Here is a 14430-nt window from a genome sequence, read left to right on the forward strand (position 1 = left end):
AAGAATGTAGTCTGACGTGATGTACCAAATACCAAGTGTAAAAAAAAATGACCATTATAGACTATGGGCAAACCAGAAGTCAAACACAAAAGTCAGATATTATTGCCAAAGCGGAAACTAGAAAACATCTTCAACAAGTTCAACCACAAAGTTGTATGCAAGGACTGTCTGGCAGCCTGTGATGCTTTGAAAAGCCTCTTCCGACCCCACCTACTCTCAGCTCAGCAAGTTCAGACTGGCAGGAGAAACTTCACGCACTTCTTTCTTTCCCACTCTGTGATTTCTTTAAGGTGTAATCTTAAGTGTTTCTGCTGCATAGACTCTTGTTGATATCTGTTACATGCTGCATTGAATTCTGAAGAGTTTGGGAAGAGTTTAAAGCCGCAGAGATGAGTGAAGCAGAAGACAATGACATTTTCGGGCTGGACTCAGAAACAGAGGAGGGAGACGTGGAGATGGCTTTAATGACAGATGTGGGTGAGTTTCAGCGTCTTTAATAGTTTTCTGCTGTCTTTATAGCTTGTCCTCATATATGATTAAGAGAAAAAGAGGACAAACCCTGCAGCCACTCCATTTTAGTTTCTTTTTCGGCGCAGCAAGTCAGTTGAGCTTATCAGAAGTCATATTTTAGAGATGATAACGAGCTCAAACGCGTTCATAGAACCAGAGAATACAGACTCATATGTGAGACTCAAAACAATACTACACGACCTAACCAGAAAGACAAGTTACATATTTCATCCTCTTAATGGGCATGCAAACTCTCTTCTAACTCATATTAACAAAAATCTGCTCTAATAATGCTGCGGAATACGTTATTTTTGAATGTTCTCTGAACGTTCTTTCTTGGTTATGTGGAAGTTGACGGAACATTCCATTTTGTCATTTTGCAAAAAACATTGTTGGAATGTTACTTTTGATTGTTCTTAGAAAGTTCTGAACAGGTTCTGAAACACGCAACATTTTAAAAAAAAAATGTTACATGCAGGCCAGCTAAACTGTTTCAGGAAAAAAAAAAGAAAACATGACATTGCAGATGTTTTTGCGCTGATGTCTTGAGAACATTTTTGAACACCAAATGTTCTATTAATTTTACTGGAATTTGCAGAAACATTCTGAGAACATTCCCTGTTAGCTAAATAATGATGTCGCTTTTAATGAAGTGCATAAACATGATGCAAACAACATTAAAAGTGATTCAGTTTCACAAATCCATGTGTTTTAGTAACAAAAATAGTTGTTAATATACAATATATGCAATAGATAAACACTATACACAAATACACGAAACAGAAAAGCCTGAAACACGCTGATGTTTTACTTGAGTGTTTGTTTTATGGACGGTTTTATTTCACGTGCTGGATTGAGAGTGTGTTGTGGAGGCGTTATTCATCAAGTCAGTCCTGGACAGATGAGTTTTCCTTGTGCAGGCTGTTTCAGATCGTTGCAATGGACATTTTCCACTCAGTCAAGCAACATCTGATTTGAGATCATTTTTTCCCATTATGCTTTGCTCTCTGTCTGGTTTGTTTTGGTTGGGTTTTCCCTTTGCTGTGAGTAAACATTAAATCAGAGAATTCCAAAGCGTAATAATGTTTGATGCGTCATGTCATTAGCTTTGAATTGAAAGGAATGTACTCACCCTCAGGCCATCTAAGATTAAGATGAGTTTGTTTGTTTGTGGGAACAGATTTGGAGAAATGTAGCATCTCTTGCTCAGCAATGGATCCACTGCAGTGAATGGGTGCCGTCAGAATGAGTGCAAACAGCTGATAAAAACATCACAAAGTAAAACAAAAACTATCAGTTAACATCTTATGAAGTAAAATGCTGTGTTTGTAATTTTTGTCAGCTGTTTGGACTTTTATTCTGATGGCACCCATTCACAGCAGAGGATGCATAACTTTCATTTATTGCCTGTTAAATCTTTCCTTTACTGTAATTTTTTGTATATGCTTTTTCCTAGTTTATTCTGAAGAGTTGCCAACATACAAATCTATGCCAAAAGGTCAAGCTGTGCCAAAAGTGGAACGGGTTTGTTTCTTTTCAATCTGCCTTGATAAACACAGGAAAATATTAGATAAGACACACACACACACACACTTATTGCTGCAGTAAGTTCATTACAAATCTCAGTGTTTATTAGTGGAACATATGTCTGAATTAATTCAGAAGCGCAATTATTTTATTAAGGAACTTTTATGACTTTTAGTTCTTTTGCGTCACTTAATGGAGAAGATTTTGAGCTTTCTGTAACGTCAGTTTGCTGTTAACAGGCTGAATTCAACGGTAACCCTGATTCATTATTTTTCAACGATGGAAAGAGAAGGATTGACTTCATTTTGGTCTATGAGGATGAGTCTAAAAGTGCATCTGAGAAAAAAGGCTCGGTTATGAGGAGAAAAGTAAGTCAAAGTCACTTTCACACATCTCTTTAGTTCACCTCTTAACAAACAGAAACTTCTAGACCTTTACCTTTACTATCTGAGTAATAACATTAAAGGGATTGATACACAAAAGAAGATATTTTACCAAAGAAGTTATTTGAAGAATGTTGGTAATCAAACAGTTGGTAGCCATTGACTTCCATATTGTTTTTTCTATACTAAGGAAGTTGATGGCTACCGTCGTTCTGAATGGTGAATTATTTATTCACAAATTCTTTATTCATAAATAAACAAAAAAAACTCAATTAATACCTATTTATAAAAAAAATTTTGCAAAGTAAAAAAAAAAAAAAAAAAAACAAAAAAAAAACATGTTCATAATATCTGTAATATGCATTTAGAAACTAGATATTAAGCAGACTTAACTGGGTAAAAATCATCAACTTGTCAAAGAATATTTCTCAGTGATATTTTACCCATATTTTCTTCTTTTGATTTTAAAAAGATCAAATATTTATTTGTGAGATGGTCAAATGTTTGTGTGATATTCACATGCATTATACTTAAAACCTTAATCACTAAACCACATATAACTCTTTCCTTAAAGGGACAGTTCAACCAAAATGAAAATTTGCTGTTAATTTGCTCACCCTCAGGACATCCAAGATGTAAATGACTTTTTTCTTCAGTAGAACAGTAAAGATGATTTTTAGCTGAAACTGTGGTTCTTGGTGGTTCATAAAAAGCAAGTCAATGGCTACCGGCACTTTAAGAGTCAAAAAAGCACATACAGGCAACACCAAATTAATCCCTGTGACTCCTGACGACATATTGCGGTCTTATGAAGGCAAATGATCGATCTGTGCATTATTTACAACATTATTATTACAACACTGTCATTCGTACGCCTCAAACTCAGTGAGTTTTATCTACATTCCCTCTTTTTCTCTTAATTATTCTCTAGACAAGACGCAGAGAGTTTTTCGAAGGCAGCCTGATGAATATGGGTGTGGAATTGGAAGCGACACAATCCGTAAGTCATTTAATCACACAGCATCTACAGAGATGGATATAGAGATTCTAGATATTTCTTTCAGTTTCTGAGCTCCTCATGCGTGGTTTATATCAGTTTTACCCGTATATATGGACTTCTCAGGAAGGATACTGCTAGTCCTGTCTGAACCTGTTGATATGATATGAAGGAATGTTATTGTTATAGATGCACGTATGCCTTCCTGTAGTGCTGATGGGAGAGTTTCCTCCCTGTGTTTTGTAGGTAGTGGATGAGAAGCTCATGCTTCATCTTGTGAAAAAGTACACATGCCTTTTTGAGGTTTTGTGCACTTATGCTGAAGTCCTGCACATCAAACTGCCCATCAAGCCCAACGATCTGGCCCCGCAGTCGTCAACGTACAACTGCTTCACACGACACTTCTACCCCAGCGAGGACGTCATCGCCATTCTTCACGGCTCCTTTCCGGAACCATCACCTAAAGATCATCTTAATTAATTACAAAGAACAACAAATAACACTTCCACAAGCAGCACAATAGTACACAGAATGTCTCAATGAATCTCTCAAGGACTCTCTCATGCTTAACCTTCACCTGTGTTTTACTGATATGCTGTGGGTTGCAGGCGTACTACATCCTCAGCCGAGCGCCGTATGAGGTCAGAGGAAACGTGAAGAAGTTTGGCTTCAATAAGCTGTTGGATGGAGGCGTGTATAAGGCTGCGTATCCATTACATGATGTAAGTACCATCCGTGTGCTGGTTGCACTGTTTGAGGGAAGATATCAAAGGTGAATAGGGTCAAAATTTATATAGAAATAGATTTTACCATACTTTCAGGGTTATCATAGTTTAGTAAAACTACAACTATTAAAAACTTTTTATATATATATATATATAGATATTATATATATATATATAGATATATATATATATATATATATATATATATATAGTAATTTATGAGATTAAATAATTTAAATTGTTGAAACTGGAAATAAATAAAAACTAAAACAAATAATAATAAATTAAACTTAAATAGTAATACAATAAAACACTAGCACTAAATTGTAAGATAAATAAACAGTGAATCTCTAAAATCAAATTAAAAACCGAAAATATAAAATACATTTACTTAAAAAGTAGTAGAATGTAAATAATCCTAAAATAACACCAGTGTTATTTTTATTAATATATTTAACAAACATTCAATTTATATTTAGTTATATATAATCATTTTTTTTTTTTTCAACAATTATAACATCATTATACATACATATATAATTTTCAGTTTTAAGTTATACTTAAACACAAAAAGTGTTAAATGAAATGAAAATGAGTGCCAGAGTGCCACATTTTAATTGTATTAAATTATATATTTGTAAAATATTACTTTTCTATTGCGTTTCTTGTTTGTATTTTCTATTTAGAAGTTTTCTATTTAGTAAAAATAATAATTATTAATAATATTATGATTATTATTTATAGCCATCTATTATATATATATATATATATATATATATTATAGATATATTATATATATATATAATATATATATATTATATATTATTTTTTTTTTTTTTGGTCGACTATAATAACCCTAATTACCACTGATCACAGTATATTATGACAGTTGCTTTTTCCTATTATTTCCAGAACCAGGAATCTGAACAATGGATAAAGCCAGGATCAATATTCTTGTTTCATTTTGTTGACATATTAAAAGGATTTTTTACAGAGGCGATTTTTTATTTTATTTATCACACCATATAAAGGAATAAAATGTTATATATATAAGTGAATGTTGTATGAATTTAAGCCCTCTGTGAAATTTTGCACACTTAAAATGATTATTACAATGATCTGCATGCAGGCAGCGCAAAAAAAAAAAAAAGCCTTTGAAATGTTCAATATTCAGTTGATCAGTGAGTCTTGAACCGCCATACAATGAGATGACATCACATCTTGGCACTTCATTCTTAGGCAAAACAAAGGGGTTCTTAAGAAAAGGATTTTTTTTTCCAGAATTGCACTGAGAATCATTCTTGGAATTTATTTAAAGAAATTTCTTGGCTTCTTTCTAAAGATTTTTGCATGTCCGGCCCCTGTCCTGCATTTAAACTGGATGTAGTTTATGTAAAGTAACTGAAATGTTGCATGAGTATTAATGTGCTTTCTGCTGGTGTTTTTGTGATTTCTGTAACAGTGCAGATTTAATGTGAAATCTAAAGAGCCCAGTTGCCCTAATGAGAGATTTCTGCTGTTTTAATGAGTGGGGCTCATCCCAAGAGCTTTTACAAGATGCAGCCTCTGGACCTGATCAGGTGTGTTTGTGTATCAGTCTGTTGATGCATTCGTGCTGTTTCTGTTTTTTCTTCTGATCCCCTCCCGATAGATGAGCTTGTTAATACTTTCAGGAAGTATTTCGGAGAGAAGATCGGCATATATTTTGCCTGGTTGGGTTTCTACACAGTCATGTTGACTCTCGCCGCTGCAGTCGGACTCTGTTGTTTCATATACGGATACACAACCAGAGAGAGCAGCACATGGAGGTACAGCAATTATACAACTAACAGTACAGTACTACCGCAGGGTGATAAAGACTGTCCGTACTCCTTTTTTAATTTTAAAGTGAAATATTACAATAGTGTTATTATTATTATTTTGTTTCATTTAGTCATTTTTATTCTGTAAAAAAACTAAAGTAATTATTACTATTTAAAAAACTATTTAAAATTAAACTATATATTTTAATTAAAAATGAATTAAATATAAAATAAACATAATAGATTGTATTGATTAAATACATAATCACAAAATTTCTGTCCCTAAAAAAATAAATTAATTAATTAATTATAGAAAATATAAAAATATAATAAATTTGTAATAATTTATTGTAATACAAACCAAGAATTTTACATAAAAACTAATACATAAAAAATAGCATTTAAATAATATTTTTTATCCACGATATTTGTAATATTAATTCTCAGTAGTAATAGGCTTGGGTCATACAAACATATTTCTTGCAAATTGTGCAACCCTATAAACTTACACATCAAACATGATTTTTATTGCAGTTTTATCAGAATTTTCCCAAATGCTCCAGCCCTTCTTGTACAGTACTTATGTATGTTTGACTTTGACTGATTCTGACTGTTTGTTTGGGCAGCAAAGAGGTGTGTGACCCTCAGATTGGTGGAGAAATCATCATGTGTCCACAGTGTGATAAAATCTGTCCGTACTGGAGGCTCAACAGCACGTGTGAGTCGTCTAAAGTGAGTAGTCAAACACACAGATCCACAGCGTCTCCTCTGGAGGATTGTGGGATTTGGTGTCTGATCTAGGATTTATCTGAGGTTTATTTTGTTTGTGAAACGCTCTGAAGCTCAAGAATGTGTTTCTGTGTTGGTTTTTTACTCCTCAGGCAGACTGGATGTATATTTGATAACTATGGGACGCTAGTGTTTGCCATCTTCATGTCTGTTTGGGGTGAGTGTGTCCGTCATACGCTGGTCACATGATCCCATGCACTCATACCAGTGTTTGTGTTGCTAAACTTTTGTCTGCTTGCAAAATTCCAGCTCCAGCATTGAAGCTTAATCTGGCCAAGAGCCAGCATGCAGCATGCAGTCTTGTTTGTTAAATGCAACATTTAGTTGTGTCATAAACTTGTTTGGCGTTTCAACAAAACTTTTGCGTGTTTTGTATGCAATATGTTTTCATTGGTAGCATTTTTACAGTAAGGCTAAGTTTGTTAACATTAGTTAACTTAGTTAAATCGGAAACTAACAGGGTCAGCTAAAAACTGAAACTAAATCTAAAACTAAAAACCTTAAAAAATAATTCTTTAAACAAACATAAAATAAAAAGGCACATTTATTTCTGCTAGTTGCTAAGGCAGCATTTTTTCATTTTAATTTAGTTTAAACTTGATGTACTAAAATTACAGAAATAAAATTATTAAAAAACTACATAAACATATATATGTGTGTGTGTGTCTGTGTGTGGTGTGTGTGTATATAAAATATATAATAAATAATATATAAATATAATATAATATAAATATAAATATAATTTATATATAAATACTATGGAATGAAATATATAAACAAATTAAAATATTTAAATAATAATAATAATAATAATAATAATATCTCAATGATACAAAAATAAAACAACAAAATTACTAAAACTTTAACTAAAATGAAAACAGAACATATATAAAAAAAGATTTAAAAATATTATTAAAAATCTATAGTTTCTTAACACTTGACCTAACAATGACAATGACAATAATTTAAACCATTTATTTAATGTATATTTTCATTTTTATTATTATGCTATTATAGTATTTATTACTATTTTGAATCAGCTTTTATTTTTATGTTTTATTTAATATTTTTTGTGTGCATTATTATTATCATCATCATATTATAGTTTAATTTTTATGTAATTTGTTGTGTGTTTTTATTATTATTAATTAGGTTTAGTTGATTTTTATTTCAGCTTTAGTTCTCTTTTAGTTTTTATTTCCATTTATTAATTTTAATGCTTCAGCGTATTTCATTTAGTTGCAAAGGCATTTATTAATGACAATGAACAGTTGTATTTTTTTTAATAAATTTACAAAGAAAATTAATAAAAAACTGTAACAAATTAATGGGACTTCCTGTAAATTACTGTAATTTTGTGAAGCATTATTTGTATGCATGTTATAAATCTTGTGTTTTGTATGCAACGTGTTTGTCTTTGGCAGTGACTCTGTTTCTGGAGTTCTGGAAGCGCTATCAGGCCAAACTGGAGCACGACTGGGACACGGTGGAGTTTCTTCAGCAGGAGGAACAGCCTCGACCTGAATACGAGGCCAAATGCATCTATGAGAGAGTGAACCCTGTTACTCAGGTATGATTTTCGCTACATGCAGTGGCTCTGTTCAGATGAACTTATTGTTTTTTAGGTTTGTGATATTAACAAAGAGCTTTTGTGTTTGTTTTATACAGGAAACAGAGAAGGTGCCGTACACGGCCTGTGGCAAGTGCATGAGAGTGTCGTGTGGCATCGGCACTGTGTTATTCTGGGTAATATTGTGCTTTCTCGTTCATACATGTAATTAAATATTTAAAAAGGCATCTAAAAGTCAACATAAAGTAATAATACAATAAAGGGGCGTATGATTTCCATAGGATAATCACACAATTTATCATCCATGTTTTAATTTTAGAAGTAAACCTGCCCAAAAAATGTGCAAAAAATTTAAAGGTTTGTTTAATTTTCATATTTAAAGATAAATAAAATGTCTTTATTTAATTACCAGAAAAAAAATTACAATACACAACATAGAAATTCTAAAAAAAAAAAAAAGAATCATAGGGCCATATTATTGTAAAAAACAAAATGCAATAAATGAAGTTGTTTTATGAATTCAATTAATTAGACATGTTTTTTTATTATTAAAATGTTATTTAACCATTCAGATAGAATAAAAACAAATAAAATAAAAACTGAAAACACAGAATTTGGGTCAAAAAAAAAAAAAAAAAAAAAAAAAAATATATATATATATATATATATATATATATATATAATAAAATAAAAGAAAGCAGAGTTTGAGAGAATAAAAGAAAACATATTTCATTGGGCCCTAAAATATTTTTTGTTAAACTTTTAATAAATTGTATATGCTATTGAATTATATAAGTTTCATGATGTAAACTGATTAGATATGGTTTTGGATTACTAAAATTAAATTAAACTATTAAAATTAAATCCAGAAAAAAATTAAATGGAAACACAGAAGTTGGTAAAAAATAAAACAGAAAATAATGATTCAAATTTTATAGGACCCTTAAAATGTAAGGGCCCTGTTAAAATTTATTTTTTGTTAAACCTTTAATAAATTGTTGTTAAATTGTATAAGTTTCATGATTTTAATTAATTAGAATTTTACAAAAATGTAATTAAACCATTAAAATGGAACCCAGGTACAAATAAAACGGAAAACACAGAATTTGGTAAAAGAAAATAAATAAATTAAACTAAACTAAACTAAATAAAATAAAATAAAATAAATAAATAAATAAATACAGAATTTGAGAAAAACAAACAAATGTGCCCTTTTAATATATTGGTTTTGAAATATATAAGTTTCATGATTATAATTAATTTGACTTTTTAATTACTATAATTGAATTGACCATTAAAACGGATTCCAGAAAAAAAAAAAAAAACAGAAACAGAACTTGGGGAAAAATAAAACAGATTTCATTGAGCCCTAAATGCATGTACTGAGATGACTTGTGTTCACGCATGTAAAACAGCTTGCAAATGTAAATTCATGTTCTCATGTTTTGTTGTAGGTTCTGTTGATCATAGCGTCGGTGGTCGGCGTGATCGTGTATCGTCTGGCAATGTTTATCACTTTCTCTTCGAATCTGCACTCTCATCTGAACAACAGAAAGGAGCTGGAGCCGTTCAAAGAGTACGTCACCCCTCAGATGGCCACGTCCATCACGGCCTCCTTTATCAGCTTAATCATCATCATGATTCTCAACAAACGTCTACGAGGGAAAGTGGCCATCTTGATCACACCCCCCCGACCCCCCAGACTTCGGTAAGGGATCCCTTTCACTCATACTAGTTTGATGATTTACACAAATGATTCCCATCAGGTTTTTTCAGCTGAATCCCTGAAAATGAAAAAGTTAAAGGGTATTTCAGGGTTAGTTCACCCAAAAATGAAAATTTAGCCCCACATAAATTACTGCACTCTCAAGTTCATCCTAGGTGTGTAGACTTTCTTCTTTCAGACGCAAGTTATATTTAAAAAATTTTCTTTGATCTTTCAAGCTGTTTAAATGCACTCAGCGGGGGTTGCATGCATCAGTCCAAAAGATTTTAAATAAAAAGCGCCCATCCATAAAAAAAAAAAAAGTGTATCACACTGCTCCGGGGGGTGAACAACGGCCTCCTGTAGCGAATCGATGTGTTTTTGTAAGAAAAATATCCATATTCAAAATGTAATAATCACTTTAATCAAGCTTGCGCTCACTGTTGTAGACAAGAAGCATTCCAGGGCGGATGCTGGTATGGAGGGTCGGCTATATTTTTAGTAGTGTTTTTATTTTGTTTAACAATAATATTCCTGATTTGCTTTTTTCTTTTTGGAATTATTGTCTTATTTGAAATAATTTATTTATGGCTATTTTTTTATTATATTATTTCTATGCTATTAAATTTTTATTTACTGTTTGAATTAGATTTTATTTAAAAAAAAAATTTTTACTTTTTAGTAATTTTGTGAACATTTTTTATTTATTTTTTAGTCATTAGTCAGGCCATTTTAGGTGCCTTGAACTTAAAACTTCATTTAGCTGCACAATTTCCATATTTTCGTTTGAATTTGGTCATATTTTTTATTTTATTTCAATTTCAATTAACAAAAACATTTTTAACAGTCTTTTGTTAATGATAATAAACCATGATTTACATGTTCACACATCTTTAATGTCAGTTTTAAAGATCTCATGGCATGCGGGCAAACAAAATAAAATATATAGTTATTTTAAACTATTGATTCATTATTGCAATTTGTAATTTTTTTATGATTTAATTATTTGTTTGAGAAACCCAGACTCATTGTGAACAACTAATTCTGTTGTGCTGCAGAGGCTGCGCGGACCAAAACGGAGTCACGAGAACAGCCTGACGCTGAAGATGTTCCTCTTTCAGTTTGTGAACATATTATCGTCATGCTTATCTACATTGCTTTCTTCAAAGGGGAAGTGGTTGGGATATCCGGGGGAGCCTGTCTACTGGCTGGGCACCTCCGCAATGAGAGGAGGTTTTGAGACATTTCTGTGCGATCAAAACATTTGCATGGAATTGATATGCAGCTGTATGTTTTCTGAATGAAATGTGCAATATTGTGTACAGTGTGATCCCGGCGGCTGCCTGACGAACTGACCACACAGCTATCAATCATCATGACAGGAAAGGCAATCTGGAAATAACATACAGGAAGTCCCTTCTTGCGTGCGTTTCACACACAAACCTCCACAACTGGTTCAAATCAATTCATCCTGTTGTTCAGTTTTATAGAACAAACCAAAGTCATGGTTACAGTTATGCAACTTATAATAGACATCTATGGCGCAAGAGAATGACATTTTGCACCTGTTGTGAACTAGTAAAAGATACTAAAAAACACTGAGGGGCGAGTTGAATTATTTTGTGTGCTAATCAACATTGCGGCAACAGATACTGGGCCATTTCCACTAAGCGTTTGCACACGACTTGTGTGTGGAAATCTGTGTAGAGCCAATTTCAAAAAAAAATTCATGACATTCATCAGAACTTCAATGCTAAATTTGTAATTTAATTTTACAAATAAATATTTCGAATTAAGTAGCCGATGGAAGTTCAACCCATTGCATACATATGAAAAATAAGTGAATAAGACCAGTGGTATTTTAGAGTAATTATATTTTTATTCATATTTTGAATAGTTTTTAAATTCAAATTTTAATTAATTTGTGATGTGGCCATTGTTTTTCAAATATTTCTGGTTTTAGTGTTTTTCAATTATGTAGTTTCCAGTTAGTAATTTTAGTGTTTTAATTATTTTAAGTTTCTGCTTTTATTGCAATTCTTTGTTCACTGAACAAAAAACTGTTTAAGTAGTGTTATAGTTAATGAGACCCCATGTTATTTTAGTACTAACCATAGTTTTTAGTGACCATTGTCGAATTGAGTAAATTTTGATATCTTCTGTTTTTAAACGTTTTAGTGTACTGTTGTGGGTGTGTTTGGTCATTTGTGGTTAGTTTGCCATCAGCACTAAACAAGGTTATTACCGTTTACTAAAAACTAAAAAAATGTTTGTATTTGAAAATAAAATAAATTGTTACCTGAAAGAAATTAAAATATTGAAAATATATATTATTAAAATATTGAAATATTAAGTATACTAATTTCAAATAAATTGTAGTTTTCCTAGGGTAAAATAACACTAAAACTGAAAATAAAAAATTGAAATAAAAAACCTATTAGGACAGAACACTATTAAAAAATACCAAAACACAACAATATTACTACTAAAACTTCACTAAGACTTAAAATAAAAACAGGAAGAAACTGTAAAAATAACAACTATTATACAATATTAAAGGGGATACTCCACCCCAAAATGGAAAATTGTGTCATTATTCACCTCACCCCCCATGTCGTTCCAAACCAAGTTAAGAGTTTGTATGGCTTTGGAACCAAAAGTGTAAACACACAGTGATTAATGAATTAATGGTTTTGTTTGTAGGTGGTTGAAGAATCTGATGTTTCGTCAGTGCACCCAGGTGAGTTCAGAAAAAAGTGATTCCTCGCTGGGAACCGGACTATCAACTCCAAGCCGATGGGGACAAGCTCGGCCTGTTTTAGTGAATATCTGGAAGATGGGTGAGACCTTTATGCAATATCTGAACCCAGTGAAACATTGTCTGGATATGAACACAGAGTAGAAGATTTTAGACCAGGTCAAAGAAGGTTTTTAGATAAAACTGTAGCCGTGGTTGATCATCATATAATGAAAGTATTGGCTACCAGCAAATTGCAGAGTCAAAAAAAAACAACAAAAGTAACACCAAACTTAATACCCATGGCTTGCTATATTGAGGTCTTATGAAGTGAAACGATCATTCTTTACAACATTATACCCCTAATCCAGAGAAGAGGAATCAGACAAATGGGAAATTCCAATCTGTTCAGTGAACTGGTTCGTTCAGACAGTTCGTTTCATGAAACTGGTTCAAATAACCGATTTCTTACCAGTTCCGTTTACGTAATCAAGCAATGACATTCATAATATGATTCCATGTCACTTCATAAGCACCTCAAATAAATCATCAGGAGCCACAGGGAATTGTTTTTGTGTTGCCTGTATTGTGCTTTTTTTAAATCTAAAAGTGACGGGGGTAGCCATTGACTTGATTTTAGAGGGTCATGATTTCAAGCTAAATATAATTTAAAGAAAAACAGTCTTGGATGCCTGAGATTGAGTACATTTATAGCACATTTTCATTTCTTTTTTTGTGGTTTGCAGAGTGATCCAGGGTGGTTTTGTGACTCTGTTCGTGGCGTCCTTCCCGTTGGCTCCTCTCCTGGCGCTGTTCAACAATCTGTGTGAAATCCGCGTTGGGACGCCGGAAGTTACCGACTCCGTCGCGGCGGCCGTTCCAGAAAAGGCCCAGGACATCGGCGCCTGGCAGCCGCAGCCATCCTGCAGGGGGTGGCAGATTCCTAGCGGTGGCAACAAATGTGGGTTGAGAGGGAAGTCATTGTTTTGCATGTGTGTGATTGAGGTCATGTTCACTCACTGTATGTGTTTTTCCTATCCAGGCTGCCATATGCCTGCAATTCTGACATGATCCCCGATGGGTTTATACTGGGAGTTTTACAACAGCCCTAGTTTCAGGTGGATCTGAACACACTATGGCGGGCTACATCAACAGCTCGCTGTCTGTGTTCAATATTTCACACTTCAGTGAGATGAAAAGGCCGAACGAGGAGATCACACCGTACTGGTTTAACAACATCACCACATGCCGGTGAGCATGCCAAACATAACGAGTTAAAACTAAAATGCTTTCAGTTTATCTTTTTATAAGCTTGCCATTTCTACAAGCAATTCTTTTGCATGTTTATTTGGGAAGTGTCAGTTTAATACAGAGCATTGCATCATGTATTTTGAAAATTAAAAAGAGAGTATGTTAAGTTGACGAAACTGGACTTTTATGTTTGGATCCTTATAGTAAAACTATCCAAACACACAAGACTTCCATAGATTTGCATAGAAAAGACCAAAAGCATGTTTGATAATATGGCAGGTGGCAAGAGATGTTAAAAAAGGATCGATCTGTGGTTTTTAAGGCAGAGTTCAGTGAAAGGTTATTTAAAACCAAAACGAGTTTTACAACCTGATTTCACAAGGAAAAAAAAACGAACAAAGAACTTTTTTAGTTACTGTGGAAAAAAGCATATG

At 32.7% G+C, this 14430-nt stretch overlaps 1 pseudogene; it reads left to right on the forward strand.

The window, feature by feature from the left end:
- The first annotated feature begins 87 nt into the window (after positions 1 to 87).
- Positions 88 to 14013, forward strand: LOC109062024 (annotated as a pseudogene).
- The last annotated feature ends 417 nt before the right edge of the window (positions 14014 to 14430 follow it).

Source organism: Cyprinus carpio, chromosome A4, assembly GCF_018340385.1.
Source record: "Cyprinus carpio isolate SPL01 chromosome A4, ASM1834038v1, whole genome shotgun sequence".
In the NCBI taxonomy this organism is placed as follows: domain Eukaryota; kingdom Metazoa; phylum Chordata; class Actinopteri; order Cypriniformes; family Cyprinidae; genus Cyprinus; species Cyprinus carpio.